Source organism: Dendrobates tinctorius, unplaced genomic scaffold, assembly GCF_039654945.1.
Source record: "Dendrobates tinctorius isolate UK_male_01 unplaced genomic scaffold, ASM3965494v1 ptg000069l, whole genome shotgun sequence".
Lineage (NCBI taxonomy): Eukaryota > Metazoa > Chordata > Amphibia > Anura > Dendrobatidae > Dendrobates > Dendrobates tinctorius.
The window spans coordinates 5635106-5650032 of NW_027361737.1; the positions used below are offsets into that span (position 1 = coordinate 5635106).

Sequence of the window (14927 nt, forward strand, 5' to 3'; positions counted from 1 at the left end):
AGAAGTTTTTGGGTTTTGCTAATTTTTATCGTACATTTATAGCTAATTTTTCTGGTATTGCCAAACCATTGACTGATTTGACTAAGAAGGGTGCTGATGTGCTGAATTGGTCTCCGGAGGCTGTTTCTTCCTTTCAGGAGCTGAAGCGAAGGTTCACTTCTGCTCCGGTCTTGCGGCAACCTGATGTCTCACTCCCGTTTCAGGTAGAGGTGGACGCTTCTGAGATTGGTGCAGGAGCTGTTTTGTCCCAAAAAGATCCTGTAACATCTAAAATGAATCCCTGTGCTTTCTTTTCCTGAAAGTTCTCCCCATCCGAACGTAACTATGATGTGGGGAATCGGGAACTGTTAGCCATGAAATGGGCATTTGAGGAGTGGAGACATTGGTTGGAGGGAGCTAAACATCAAGTCGTGGTCCTTACTGACCACAAGAATTTGATTTACCTGGAGTCGGCCAAACGCTTGAATCCTAGACAGGCTAGGTGGGCCTTGTTTTTCACACGTTTTGATTTTGTGGTCTCTTTTCTTCCGGACACTAAGAATGTCAAGGCAGACGCCCTCTCTAGGAGTTTCTTTGCTGATTCTCCTATTGTGACCAAGCCTGCTACCATCTTAGGTGAGGGGGTAGTTCTTTCTGCCATCTCGCCCGATTTGAGACGTGCTCTGGAAGAGTTTCAGGAGGACAATCCTGAGCGTTGTCCCATTGGAAAATTGTATGTTCCTGACCTGTGGATGAAGAGAGTAATGACTGAAGTTCATTGCTCCGCATTGGCTGGTCATCCAGGTATTTTTGGTACTAGAGATTTGGTGAGTCGGTCTTTTTGGTGGCCCGCCTTGTCTCGTGATGTCAGGAATTTTGTGCAGTCCTGTGGGACTTGCTCCCGGTCTAAACCTTGTTCTCGCTCTAGTGGGTTGTTGATGCCTTTGCCGGTGCCCAGGAGGCCATGGACCCATATTTCAATGGATTTTATCTCTGATATGCCTGTCTCTCAGAGAATGACTGTTATTTGGGTGATTTGTGATAGATTCTCTAAGATGGTCCATCTTGTACCACTCCCTAAGTTGCCATCTTCCTCAGAGTTGGTGCCCTTGTTTTTGCAACAGGTGGTTCGCTTGCACGGGATTCCTGAGAACATTGTATCTGACAGAGGAGTTCAGTTTGTTTCTAGATTTTGGAGGACTTTCTGTTCCAAGCTGGGAATTCAGTTGTCCTTCTCCTCTGCGTTTCACCCTCAGACCAATGGGCAGACAGAGAGAACAAACCAGACTTTGGAGTCGTATTTGAAATGTTTTATTTCTGCTGATCAGGATGATTGGGTTTCACTTTTGCCCTTGGCCGAATTTGCTTTAAATAATAGAGCTAGTTCTGCCACGTTTGATGTCACCGTTTTTTTGTAACTTTGGGTTTCATCCTCGATTCTCTTCAGGGCAGGTGGAGTCTTCTGCCTGCCCAGGTGTTGACACTGTGGTGGAGAGAATGCACCAGATCTGGGACCAAGTGGTGGATAAGTTGTCTCTCTCCCAGGAAAAGACCCAGCGGTTTACCAACCGGCATAGGACCATTAGTCCCCGGTTTAAGGTGGGTGATATGGTTTGGTTGTCATCAAAGAATATCTCTATGAAGGTGGCTTCTCCAAAGTTTAAACCTAGATTTATTGGACCTTACAAGACTTTGGAGATTCTTAATCCAGTCTCTTTTCGATTGGCTCTTCCTGTTACATTCAAGATCCATAACGTGTTTCATAAGTCTCTGTTAAAGAGGTTTGTTGAGCCAGTAGTTCCAGTGGTGGCACCTCCTGACCCTGTATTGGTTGAAGGTAATGTGGAATATGAGGTTGAGAAGATACTGGACTCTCGTCTGGCTAGACGGAGACTCCAGTATTTGGTTAAATGGAAGGGTTATGGCCAGGAGGATAATTCTTGGGTCTCCGCATCCGATATTCATGCCGAAAGATTGGTTCGTGCTTTTCATCGGGCCCATCCTGATCGGCCTGCTGGCGTGGATGAGGGTTCGGTGACCCCTCCTCACGGGGGAGGTACTGTTATGAGTTCATTTTCTCCTTCACCTCTGATGTCTGATGGGCTCCCTCTGCTGGTGAAAGGAGGTAGTGAAATTGATCTGGATGGGAAGAACCTGTCATCTGAACAGGTGGAGTGTGATTGGACATCCGGAATTTCTGAGTGGATATAAGGCAGCCGACGCCCTGCAGGGTTGCTGGTGATCCTTTCTGCTCTGAGCTCTGGCATCCAGTTTAGTTCCTGTCTACTAAAAGGTAAGTTTTTGCTCTGTTATTTTTCCATGAGATTTTGTCTGTTTACTTAGTGTTTGTGTTCAGCCAGCCCTGGTTGGGACGGGCTGAACTCCATTTTTGTCTCTGATCAGTTGATCTCTTTGCTGTCTTCAGAATATACCTGAGTGCTGATATAGTGATTTTGAAGTCTAGTGACTTCAGGGCCTTTTCTATCAGACGTGTTTGACATTATTTTTGGCAGGGTTTTTTGCGTGATTGCAGCCAGCATCTTTTCTGTCCTTTCCTATCTGGTTAGTTGGGCCCCATTATTTGCTCAGCCTGTCTTTCTGTCTGTGTATGTGTTTTCATCTGTTTTTCACCGACAATACATGTTGGGGGCTGTCTATTGCTTTGGGGTCTGCTCTGGGGCAGTTTAGATTTCCCCTTTCTTTCTTTAGGCTTATTTAGCTCTCCGGCTGTGACGAGGGGTCTAGGGCACCGTAGGAACCCCCCACGGCTACTGTTAGTTGTGGTGAATAGGATCAGGGGTCTGCAATCCGCTAGCTACCAACCTCTCCGGTTTTCTGGACTTAGCTTGTGTTTTTGTTTTTTCCTCCTCCGGTGACACATTCATAACAACACATGTATTCGGTAGATCTGGAATATGTCGTTCACCAGTTCTTGAAAGGTAGGTGGTGCGTTGCAGAGTCCAAACAGCTTAACATGATACTCGTAGTGGCCATCACAAGTTTTAAAGGCCGTTTTCCATTCATCTCCCTGGTGAATTCGGATCAGGTTGTACGCCTCCTGAAAGTCGAGTTTCGTAAAGACTCTGGAACATTTAAGTCGATTGAACAGCCCGGAGATGAGAAGCAGACAGTATTTATTTTTCATCGTAATTTGATTTAGCCTATATAGTCAATACAGGGTCGAAGTGAACTGTTCATCTTCTTTACAAAGAAGAATCCTGTTCTGGCCGGGGAATAAATCCCCTAGCAAGATTTTCTTCAATATATTCTGATATGGCTCATGGTTTCGGCCTGCGAAGGATTAGTTTCAGCCTCGAGGAGGAGATGCACCTGGAAGGAGATCAATAGGACAGTCATACAGCCTATGAGGTGGCAGTGTCTTAGCCTCTTTTTTGTCAAAGACATTGGCATACACCCAATAAGGTGCAGGCAGGCCAGGTAGATTAGATGTTAGATATTATGTAGGCCATAGCACACAGGTACAGCCCCCCCGAGGAAGCCCACGTGAAACTCGCGTTGAGACTGCTGACTGACTCATCCTGGTGTTAGATCATGGGTAAGAACTTTGATTAAATTTGTATTTTACCCTGAACACATGCATGGGCGCACTGGTCGGGATTTTCCCTTATTACAAACCTAGAAATATTTGAGTAAGCTCTAATTAGATCAGTAGTACCTAATCCAGTGATATTATGCATCGTGTTAGGACCATATGAAATGCTAAAGCACTGACACTTTATTAATGGCATTTCTTACATTATAGTACTTTTTCATGGTTCATTTCATATGTCCACCATACTTGTTCTTAGGATGAACTAGTCCCCCTTTTTTTACTTGAATCCTACACCTGTGGGTCGCCCTCCCAGGGCTGTGGGGTACTCGGTACCGGGCCGGTCTCTCAGAGGGGATTGTCACAGCAGCGGTGACCCGGTCCGTGGCCCTGTAAAAGGGGTTTGAGTTGGGAATAAAGTTTATAAGTGATTCGTGATGCCACCTGTGATGTTCGGCAATGAAGGTGTTAAGCCGACGCTGCAGACAGATCCTCTGGGACAGATGGTGGGGTGCAGCAATGATGGTGTAGCCCTCCACAGGCAGGGCTGTAGGTCCCAGGCCAGTGTGGATAAGGTTTAGGAAGAGGGTGCAGTGTTTGGCACAGAGATGTAGCAGTGCTGAGGATGTTGCAGGAAGGAGGCAAGGACACAACAGAGTGCAGATTCTTTACCTTTACTTTGCAAACGCAGTCCAGGGTCCTGATTACAGATGGCACAGGAGCAGGCTAGCCTGGAAGCAACTCAGGGATCCCTCTATCAGATGGGTTGTGTAGTCTCCTTCCTAGCGCTGGCTTGAGGTACATGCAGTACTTTGTTACACTGAAGTTCCTCCTTCTTATCTTCTCTTAGAACTACCTCGTATGGCAGACAGCTGTAGCCCTCTATCTCTCTTGGCTCACCCGTCGCTGTTGTGCCTCCAAGTCTTAGGCTGAGTTCACACATGGCTTTTTTTCGCGGTTCCGCGGCGGTTTTAACCGCGCAATTTTGCAGCGAAAAATAAGCATCCCATGCATTCCTATGGGATTCCGCAATGCTGTGCTAATGCTGCGGTTTTTACCGCGGCGGAATCGCTTCACGGTAAAAAACGCAGCATGCTCATTAATTTTGCGGAATCGCGGCGATCCCGCACCCATAGGAATGCATTGTTCCACTTCCCGCATGTGGCTGTGCACACCATGCGAAAAGTAAGCAGAACAATTGCGGATGGTACCCACGGTCCGGAGGAGAGGAGACTGTCCTCCGGGCTTTGGGTACCATATCCCTGTAAAAAATAGAATTTAAAATAAAAAATGGTGTTATTCTTACCGTCCGACGTCCCGCCTCTCTCCACTCTCCCATTCCCAGTAATCCTTTGCGAAAATGCCCGCGATGACGTCCGTTCTCGCGGGATCGCGAAGTCTCGCAGTCATTCGCGCGATGTCATCGCGAATTACCGCGAGATGTCACGATCCCGCGTGAATGGACGTCATTGCGGGCATGTACGCTAAGGATTACTGGGAACGAGAGCATGGTCAGAGGCGGGAAGGCTGCGCGGGACGTCGGAAGGTAAGAATAACACCATTTTTTATTTTTTTATTATTTTTTACATTTTATCTTTTACTACTGATGCTGCATAGGCAGCCTCAATAGTAAAAAGATGGTCCCACTTGTCAAACACTATGTTTGACGAGTGTGACCAACCTGTCAATCAGTTCTTCAAGCGATGCTACAGATCGCTTGGAAAACGCTAGCATTTTGCAAGCTAATTACGCTTGCAAAATGCTAGTTTTTCCTCTGGAAAATCGTGGGAATTTAAAATGCGATTTTCCCGTGGAATGGAATTCCGGAACTCTTGCGGTAATTTCCGCGAGAGTTCCGCTACTTTTGAACTTAGCCTTAGTTGGGAATAGAGCATTTACAGCTTCCTATTCCTCTGGTTTCTGTTGCAGGACCTTCAGTATCCATACAACCGTGGAGACCAGGCTCCAGATCATGCGCTCTCACTGGGAGGGAGCTCTCTTTTCTCAGCTCAACCTCCAGCTTCTCTCCACATGGCTACATATGTGGCCCTCCTCACACTAACTGACTATTTCCCCTCCTGGCCCTCAGAGCGCGCTCCTCCCCCAATCCTGGTTCAGAGCTCCCTCTGCTGGCCTGGAGTGGGAACTGTGTTGCATGACATGGTTAACTGCTAGAGAGACCCTTCATTGCTTCCAAGCATGACATCACCCTCCCTGGAGGAAGGTAATGCCACTGTGGCGACCATACTCCTGGGGGCGCCACACCTGACCTTGTCTTCATATATGTAAATGTACGTGTTTATATACCTGTCTTAGAATGTGTGGGTTTTTTTTTAATAAAGCTATGTAAAATTTTACTTCATGGACCTTTTACTTCATGTTTTTGGTGTTAGAAATAGTGTGTATGGAGTTTTCATAATACATCAAGCCTGTTAACCCTAAGGTATAGGGCCTTTACTTTGATGGTCTTTACAATTCTGAAATCTGTTCTAGTATTATTATTTTCAGGTAGATTAGATGGAGAGACCGGAGGTCGAGCAGGGTGAATGAGAACCAGGCAGGTTTCATCAAATCTCATTCCCAAGCGGGGGGACCTCCCCAGAACTCCAATCCAAGATGGGCTCGTGTCTCCGCATCCAAGGCAAACATAAAAGTAGAGATTGAGACAGACCCGACAGCACATAGAGAGGAATCTTCTCCGAGTGTAGCATCTCTACTCAAAGTTCCACGGGCTCAGTATCGATCTGGATGGTCTCGGGAAAAGGCTTACCATCTAGATGATCCTGAAGACATTGGATCAGGATTTTATACCGCTCGACCACAGCCTGATGAACAAAATTGCCAGTGGAACTGGAGTCCAGGTGGGCCAACTCGACAAAAGAGCTGTTGCCACAGGAGACAGATACTGTCAGAGTCAGCGATGGAGAGGAGTGAATGCCTATCTGGGTTGACAGCGATGCCAGGTCATTCAATGAGATGGGTATCTTCCGACCAGCCAGCTTGTCCTTGATTTGCCCAGTGAGGCCCTCCCAGAAAGTTGCCACCAGAGTCTCCTTATTCCAAGCGAGTTCAGTCGACTGGGTACGAAATCGAACTGCATACTGGCCCACAGTCATGTTACCCTGGCATAACTTGAGTAGAGAAGATGCTGCAGAAGAGATGCGGCCTGGGCTTGTCAAAAACTTTATAAAAGGTTTCTAAGAAGGACTGGAATCCCCTCTCTCCCACAGAGGATTGAGCCATGCTAGAGCTTCACCAGAGAGATGGGACATGATGAAAGCCACTTTGGCTCGGTCCGAGATGAACTGATGAGCCAGGAGTTTGAAGTGCAGCATGCACTGGTTGATGAACCCCCAACACAGGGCAGGATCTCCACCAAAGTGTAGAGGAGGCGGCAGATGAGGTCCGGAACCAGGTACATAACTGACAGCCTGGTGAGTCGTCATGGTAGTTGTTGCCTGGGTAGGTGTAGATGCAGCTAGAACTGCAGTTTGTCTAGATAGGTATTCACTTTCTGTACGTAGGATAAGATCTTATTCTGTTGGTCCTTCTAGTGGGGGGTCTCCTGGTATAGATCAAAGATGGAGGACACCTGAGAGCCAGCGGATTTCATGGCCTGAGCAAACTGTAACTGACTGCGTGGTTGAACCACTGTGTCGTGGCCCAAGGAAAGCCTGGAGGGGCTTAACTAGGTGCCTCACCAAGTCCAACCAAGGATACACGGCGGCTAACGACACTATGATCCATGCTGGATTGTGACAGATAAAAGCACATGTAACCTTTTTTTTCCCTTTAAGCTGTTTGCTTAAAGTTAGTTTTGCCCCCGGTGGCCATTAGGGTCATTATACAGTGGTGTCTTTAGTTCTAGTTTTGCCCCCGGTGGTGGCTAGTATTATTACACGGGAATCACTAGCAGGTGTGATGGCTGGCTCTTGCCTATAAAGGAGAGTCAGGTGGTCTCACTCACTGTTGATGATATTGGTCATTTCCAACCATCCTTGGTGGAGGAAGGAGCTAGAGAAGAGTTCCTTGCAGCTCAGTCAGAGTCCTGGTGTAGAAGGAGCAACAGTGAGGAGTTCCTTGCAGCTCTGACAAAGCTTTGGTGAAGTAGCAGCTATACAGGAGGAAAGCTGCACTCAGGTGCAGGACTCAGTTTTGCTCTGTTGCTATTGCTCCCAGCAACAAAGTGTTTTTTCCCTGTTTGTAACTTTCCTTATGTGTTTTAGTGCAGTGGTGGGATTAGTTTCTGCACCGTCCAATTCAATAGAAAGGGATAGGTGCAGGGCAAGCTAGGGTTTTAGGTATCCTGCTCATCGCCAGGTGCGGAACCTGCCTAGGGACCGTCAGGAGTGTAGAGACACTTACTCAGGGGAGTGCAGGACGTCTCCACATCCCCGTTCCCTATTGCAGGGCCCTCCATTGTATTGGCTTCCCTGGTGCTTCCCTTATCTCTGTAAATTCGCCCTGCTGGAGGCGGTGTATCCAGATACACGTGTAACTATTGAAATTCGCCTGCTGGAAGTGGTGTATCTGGCTGCACATTTCATTGTTTAAATTCGCCCTGCTGGAGGCGGTGTATACAGGGTCACGGGTGTCATAGAAATTCGCCCTGCTGGAGGCGGAGTATCCAGTCACCCGTGACATCACAGAGACAAAGGAGGTGGAACCAAATGCTACACCAGGACAGACCTCGGGTACATGGCTGCTGACCTCCAAGGGACTGGGCAAGCCCCGACAGGCTCGGCTGGAACAGTAGCTGGCACAACTGACACATTGACTCATACTGGAGGACACAACAGGTATCTTTGTATGCAAGTACCGGCGGGTACGGCTGATGGACAAGCATATTTAAACAAATGTTCTAATGTAACAAAATTGGCAAAAGCCGAGGGGGTGAATACTTTCGCAAGCCACTGTGTGCTGCTGTCAATTAACTCAGTGTCCACTATGATCAAAGACAAGCAGGCTGGCTGACAATCACAACATTTCTTGATATATAGAGGAAAGTGAATATTGCCTCTTCTTTTGCTGACGAACATTAAAAAAATTGGTTTTGTGTGACCAGAGCACCTTTGATTATGCCCCAGGTTAGGTTATGCTTGTAAATTTGAGTTGATCTTCTGTCACGGGGTTACTGCGACAGTGTGGAGCCAGAAGACCACAGCGTTTGATTGCTCCTACTCCGGCGCTGAGAAGAAGCACTTCTCCTTCTTTTTAAATGTGCTCATTTCTTCTGGCAGAGCAGGGGTTAATCGGCCATGTTGGAAATCCCTACGTTACAGCTAAGCTCAGATAGCCACTCCCTTCCCCTTTATAATCTGGGCTCTGTTACAAATCCTTGTCAGAGTTAGCATTTGCAGCATGGCTAATGGTGGGAGAGTTCATATGAGTAGGAGAGTTACCGTAGAGGAGTTATTAGTGACTGTTGCTTCGTTTGTGCTCATGGTAATTCCTAATCCTTCTCTATTTTGATTTATTCCCATACCTTCACACCTTGGTGCATTCCTCTGTTACATATGAGTGAATATTTTGAATGCCTGGAGTTTTCTATTAACCCTTGTTTGTGTTGACCTATTTGTCAGGTTTGTGTACTATGATGCACAGTAGCACTCCCTCTTTCCTGGGTGGGGGAAGAGAACAGACGGAGGGCTAACTCAGGAGATAAGGCAAGGCTGGAGGTCCCGGCATCTTTACCTTCAGAAGTATCCCGGGGAGCAGGGCCAGCTAGGGCTCCCCCTGATGTTAGGGACAGGGAAGGAGCCCCTGGTCCCAGGTCACCCAACAGATGTGTCGTTACATCTTCATTATTATTATTGACCTTGTGTTTTTTTTAATCAGAAACTCATTTATGGATCTCTTCAGATTGCAAGTAATGTTTAATAGTCCAGAAATGTTCTTTGTTACTTATGTAGTTCATAGTTCATACATAATAAGACTACATAATGTGTTCTATATTAATAGGTGCATGGCAGCATCAGCCTCCTATGTCACACGTTCCTCTTATCAAGACTTTGATATGAATCATATATAATATGACCTTGTGCTACTTTGAGAAAGTCAAGTAAAGCAACTAAGCCATTCCATTTATCTTGTTGGAAAACCCTTTCTTATACTAGTGAACCTTTTTCTGTGCCATCACAAATACTTAAGTAACTATGGCTGGAGAACTATTGGAACCATTAGTTGGATTGGGTTTCAGGTTGACTTATACTGTGTTGGTAGATTTATTTTTTGGTCTCAAAGTCTATTGATTTTCTTCATTTGTGCTCACTGATCACCAGCTAACCTCCTTACACCCTTACCACTGTATTATTATTATTATTTATTTCTATAGCACCATTGATTCCATGGTGCTGTGCATGAGAAGGGGTAACATACAAAGTACAGATATCACTTACAGTAAACAAACTAACAATCACAGACTGATATAGAGGGGAGAGAGGACCCTGCCCTTTCGGGCTTACATTCTACAGGATGGTGAGGAAGGGGACAGTAGGTTGGGGGGTTGCAGAAGTTCCAGTGATGGTGAGGCGGTAGCTCCAGTAGTGGTGAGGAGGCAGCGGGGATCATTGCAGGCTGTAAGCTTTCCTGAAGAGATGGGTTTTCAGGTTCCGCCTGAAGGAGCTGATTGTGGTTGATAGTCGGATGTTTTGGGGCAAAGAATTCCAGAGAATGGGGGCTATTCGGGAGAAGTCTTGGAGGCGGTTGGGTGAGGAGCGAATAAGTGTGGAAGAGAGAAGGAGGTCTTGAGAGGACCGGAGATTACATGAGGGAAGGTATCGGGAGATTAGTTCAGAGACATATGTGGGCTGTAGTGCAAAACAGGGAATTTTTCAAATACTGCATTTTTATGAGTTTCTAGATGGTGACCCTATTGACCATCACCGTGGGCAGGGGCGTAACTACCATGGTTGCAGCAGTCACCACTGCGATAGGGCCCCGGGGAGTCAGGGGCCCGGCAGGTCAGACCATGATGTCTCCCAACCATCCTGATTCTTGCGGGACAGTCCCATCTTTTCTGTGCGCACAGGACCTGTGATGAGGTCACAGGCGGGGAGGAGTCAGGGGTCACATGATCAGGGGCCTCGGTTTGTGCAGGACTCTGCTGTGCTGGTTGTCATAGTGCTGGATGAGGTAAAGTTTCTGTGTGGGGTCAGGAGGGGTTTACAGTGTGGATGTAGCAGAGCTGTATGTGTACAAGGTGTATGGAGCAGAGCCGTGTGTGTGTACAAGGTCTACGGAGCAGAGCCGTTTGTGTGTACAAGGTGTACGGAGCAGAGCCGTGTGTGTGTACAAGGTGTATGGAGCAGAGTCGTGTGTGTAGAAGGTGTATGGAGCAGAGCCGTGTGTGTACGAGGTGTGCAGAGCAGAGCCTGTGTGTATGAGGTGTACGGAGAGGAGCTGCGTGTGTACAAGGTGTACGGAGCGGAGCTGTGTGTGTACGAGGTGTACGGAGCTGAGCCGTGTGTGTACGGAGCAGAGCAGACCCGCGCGTGTATGAGGTGTACGGAGCGTAGCCGCACGTGTACAAGGTGTACGGAGCGTAGCCGGGTGTGTACGAGGTGTACGGAGAGGAGCCATGCGTGTACGAGGTGTATGGAGCGGAGATGTGCGTGTATTTTGGCATGGGGAGGGGGCCCCATTTGAAAGTTTGCACCGGGGCCCATAACTTTGTGGTTATGCCACTGACCGTGGGTACAGTCTCAACTCCTTACATAATACAAATTCACTAGGTGATTATTTATATTCTCACCTTTAATATGATAGACTGATGAGGTTAATCTTTTACTTTGGTGCAATGTGCATTGATCAGTTTTTGATGACTCGTACATAAACGTCTCACTCCCACTCAAACAAACAATTCATAACTTACCTATGACTGAAAATTAAACAGTAGCCACCTATTTTACCCATAAATCAATAGTACGTACAAATTTAAGGAATTTTGTAATATATCATATTAGAGAAATATACTTCCTTCCCCACATATCAGTTACTTCTTGTCTCCTGATCGCTGATCGTTCATTGCAAAAGTTGCTCAAATCTGTCATCAGTGAGAAATAAAATGACACCACAAGTCTATGGAGACGGGATGGTGGACAATGTGGAATTGTTATCTGAAGATGTAGTTACACTTTAAAGATTTACTTTCCTGCTTCGGTCGTGCCCCAAAAGATTCTGTTTACTTACGTTGTGGCTTCAGATGTTCAAGTACGGTGGATATAAAAAGTCTACACACCCGACTGAAAAGAACATTTTTTTGTCATGTAAAAAATCATACCAAGAAGAATAATTTCAGAACTTTTTCCATCTTGAATTTCACCTATAATCCGTATAATCCAATTAAAAAATATATTGAAAATTTTGTGTTGGTATCAGTCTATCAGTATAGCACATCTAGAACTGGCAATCTTTGCCCACTCTTCCTTGCAGTAGCGCTCCAAATCTGTCAGATTGCGAGGTTATCCTTTTCAGAACAACCCACAGATTTTCATTTAGATTCAGATCTGCTTTTGACTGGGTCATTCTTTTGTTGATTTGAACATTTGCTTAGGGTCGTTGTCTTGCTGAAAGGTGAAATTCACCTTCAGATTTTTAGCACAGGTCTGAAGGTTTTGTTGCAAAATTGACTGATATTTGGAACTGTTCATAATTACCTCTACCTTAACTAAAGCCCCAGTTCTAGCTGTCAAAAAATAGCCCCAAAGTATAACGCTGCCTCCAACTTGCTACACTGAGGGTATGATGCTCTGTTAGTGAAGTGCAGTGTTGGCTTTTATATCAAACATACCTTTTGGAATTATTATCTAAAAGTTCTACCCTAGTCTCATCAGACCATTGCACGCTTTCTCACATGTTTTTGGCACACTTGATGTAGGTTTTGGCAAAACATAGCCAGGTTTGGTTGTTTTTCTTAGTAGGAAAAAGTTTTCGTCTTGCCACCCTGCCCCACAGGCCAGACATATGAAGAATACAGTGCAGTGCGCAACCAGCAATTGGCAGAAATTCATGTAGCTCCCTTTAATTTTACAGTAGGCCTCCCATACCAGTTTTCTTCTTGTGTTTTGAGGGGTGTCCAGTGTTATTTAATGTCACTTTTGTGCCAAATTTAAGCCACTTCTTGATCACCATCTTAACAGTGTTCCATGGTGTATCTAATGCCTTTTTTGTACCCTTCTCATGACAATGAGATCTGTTTGCCATGTTGTATATTGTATACAGGTTATGGCTTTTGCAGTAAAATACAACTAATATTTAAAAAATCCTACTAGGACAGTTAAACTTTCTATGAAGTTAATCCGAATCACTGGAAATGATGGCAGCTGTGTACTGACTACTATGTAGCTTGAGTTTACATGTGGTTGGCTAATTCTGAACATAGCCACATGCTCAAGTATAAGAGGATGTGAACACTTATGCAACCATAACATTTTAGTACGTTTATTTCCCATCTTAAAATGATTTCTATTTGTTTTTCAGTGGATTTATACAGATTATGGTTAACACTAAAAGGTGTGTAGGGTTTTTATATCCACTATATACAGTAGTAAGGACCATGTTTTCCTCTAGGCACCGAAGGTACAAAGAGTGAGTGGGAGATGAGCCTATCTTCTGCAGTGTCATTTGCTGCTTAGCTTATTAGCAGAAGCCTCTAGATCCTTGTAATCTGCCTCCCAGCCATCTCTCGCTGGGGCTGGGAGGCTCCGCCGGCATTTCCTCAAAGCCCGGGGCCCCCGCAGCTCCATTGCTGTGATGCAGTTGCCTCCGGGAAAATGGCCGCTGGGTCGGCGCATGCTCAGATTCAGATCTTGGCAACGAGATCTCGTCTTGATATCCCGTCTCCCAAGATTTCGGGACGAGATCTGAATCTGAGCATGCGCCGCCCCCAGCGGCCATTTTCCCGGAGGCCACCGCATTACAGCAATGGAGCTGCGGGGGCCTCCGGACTTTGCAGAAATGCTGGCGGAGCCCCCCACGCTGCTCAAAGAGCCACTGGCGGATCCCACCATGCTGCACAAAGAGCCTCTGCCTCCGCCGCCCCCCAGCACAGAGAGCCGCACAGAGCACCGCTACCGCAAGGAGGTAATAGAGATACTTCATTTACACCTTCCCGGTGAGGCGCCCCCTCACCGCGTCATCCGGACGACTCCTCCACACCGCCCAATAAGATGACACCCGGTGTATAAGAAGACTCCCGACTTTTAAGAAGATTTTATATTTTAACTGGAAAAATTGGGGGTCATCTTACACGTCGGAAAATACGGTATTTTAATTATATTGTTTTATTTTATATATAGGTAATTATCACATTGCGTCACAGTAGAAAATAGAAAATAATGCATATATTATCATTTTATAGTATTACATAACCAGTGTAACCACTGAATTGAAGATTTAACATGTTAATCAAAGCAGTTACATCCAAGCCTTTTCTTTGTACCTTTGTATTGACTTGTTGAAATGAATTTGCAGCTGTGACACATATTTTTTTAACACAAAAACCCAGAGCGCTTTGGCCATGATTTTCGAGTTTTGTGAATGCAGTCTAAGTCATTTGGTTGACAACTGACTAAACACATAATGACCATGACCAATGTTTTTATGCCAATCTATTGAATGAAATTCAAACATATTTTTTAAATTCATGTTGCAGTTTTCATTAATCTAAAACATTACATTGCCGATCTGTTATTTTTTAAAATTATAAAAGAGAACGCTGAAATACATAAAAAAATAAAAATGTTCTTCCAAACCTCTTTTATGTGGTGCAAAATTCCTACTAATCAGAAGTTGATTGAAAAGAGTATGACATTGAAATCCAGAACTGTCTGGTTTTGTGCTCACTCACACCAGCATATACATCGGACGAGTGCTATCGGATAGCACTCGGACCAATGTTACTCAATGCCTCAGTGCTGATGACCAATTTTTTTCATACACAATCTGTCACTCAGTTCGGATGCCATTCATGTATTCAAGTGTGTGGGTGCGTTGAAAACGTTGGACTGCACTCGGATGACAGTTTCTGTGGACTCACAGAATGGAGAAGATGGAGAAATTTTGTTCTCCATCTTCTCCTCACTCCTCTCATCCGAGAGAATCGGATCACACTAAGCTGACATTTGGCTCGAACTCTGATCAGAGTGTTATTTTGGTAAAATATTTGGGAGCACAGAGCGACACAGCTATTCAATTTAGAAAATGTTACGGTAATTTTGCATAAAAATATTCCAAAATAATACCTTTGTGAAAGCAACATCAACTTTCCATGGAGCTCTAGAGATAATATTGTCACATATTCATTCTGTGAATAAGGAACTCCTTTACCAGTGTCCTGTGTGCTTGAGTAGAATATTAACAGGGTTATTAGTTGTCATGACAAATTATTACCCTGAAC

At 45.5% G+C, this 14927-nt stretch overlaps 1 protein-coding gene across 1 annotated transcript in view; it reads right to left on the reverse strand.

The window, feature by feature from the left end:
• The window catches only part of TM4SF1 (transmembrane 4 L six family member 1), a 226794-nt gene extending 212003 nt beyond the window's left edge, over positions 1 to 14791 (reverse strand). Inside the window, exon 1 of the mRNA XM_073581076.1 lies at positions 14773 to 14791. The gene's annotated coding sequence lies outside the window, so the exon portion shown is untranslated. The remainder of the gene's footprint in view (positions 1 to 14772) is intronic.
• Positions 14792 to 14927: the final 136 nt, after the last annotated feature.